Raw genomic sequence first — 1416 nt, 5'->3', positions numbered from 1 at the left:
ACGTTTGGACAGTGGCTGTCCATGTCTGATGCGACAAAAAAGGCAACCTTCAGCGTGTGTGTGGAACCTACTGGGGAGAGCTGCATCTAGATGGGGTTTAGCGAGTAGTATGTAAAGGTGTAAGGAGGTTGGACGGGGGTGGTGAATGGGTCAAGCAAAGGACTTTGACCAAGGATAGCAGGGTTTGTGTCCCGCTTGTGTCCTTAACCATCCCGTAATTGCCGTAATTTCCTTGTGTCAGGGAAGTTGCTGGTTGTGTGCGGAGGACATTGAAAATCAACGTGCAAATAGTAGTGGTGTATGAGGGGCCGTTTAAGACACTATTCATTCTTGTACTCTCACATACATACATTCTCCTTTCACATACATATATTTTCACTCTCACATACTTACATTCTCCTTTCGCATACATACATTCTCCTTTCACATACATATATTTTCACTCTCCCATATGTACATTCTCCTTTCACATACATATACTTAGTATCTTAGCCACATACTTATATTGTCACTTAAGCATATGTATGTTCTTGCCGCTCATCTTGTGGTATCCATTACTTAAACAAAGTCAAACAGGAAGTCAGGAAAAAACAGGAAGTCAGTCTCAAAACAGGAAGTCAGTCTCAAACCAAAAAATAAATGTGAAAGACGTGTTTAGCTTGGTCCTAACCTGGATTTAAGGAGCCCACCTACACAATGATGCTATTCAAACTAAACCTTATTTCTTTCTTGTCAAGTTCAAATTCAAATTTTTGGAGTAAGTAGCAATGAAATTGATATTAAGACATTTTTTTATCAATATATTGGAATGAGTTGAAAATATCCAAAGAGGAGCTACAGATTTCTTTTCTCATGACGTGATCACGTTCAAACCTTATGTGGATTATTGTCCATCTTGAAATTTGTTGAAGATTGCCTCCACCTGTAATGACTGGGCTTAAAGGAAGGCCTCAATACAGCATTTCACAAGACTAAGGCTGAATCCCAATCCTTCCCCTTACCCCTTCCGCTTACCCCTTCGCCTAGCTTTTGCGCGTTCACGCGGGACCTAGTTCTGTCCCAATACCTATTACGGCCTAGGGGAAGGGGATTGACCAAGGGCTGTATGGCCCTTGGAACCTAGTGTGGACGCGACCTCACTTGAAAACAAACAGGCAGCAATGGCTGCCCGTCGACTAGAGAGACACATAAATGTAAGTACTTTCAGCTTTAAATAATCTATTAAAAGGTTATGACAGTCTTGTTTTGTGGTCTATGCAGTCCTGTGCATGTATACTTGCAACCATGTTCCTAACTGAAACTTTTTAAAAATCGCTAACTTGCAATGCTAACGCTAATTGCTAACGCTAATCGCTAACGTTGATTTGCACAACAGTCCCACATATTTCTGCCTTGAATGGACTCTATACATCGCAT

This window comes from Etheostoma cragini, chromosome 13 (assembly GCF_013103735.1).
Source record: "Etheostoma cragini isolate CJK2018 chromosome 13, CSU_Ecrag_1.0, whole genome shotgun sequence".
Classification (NCBI taxonomy): Eukaryota; Metazoa; Chordata; class Actinopteri; order Perciformes; family Percidae; genus Etheostoma; species Etheostoma cragini.
Note: the sequence above shows the minus strand (reverse complement) of the source record.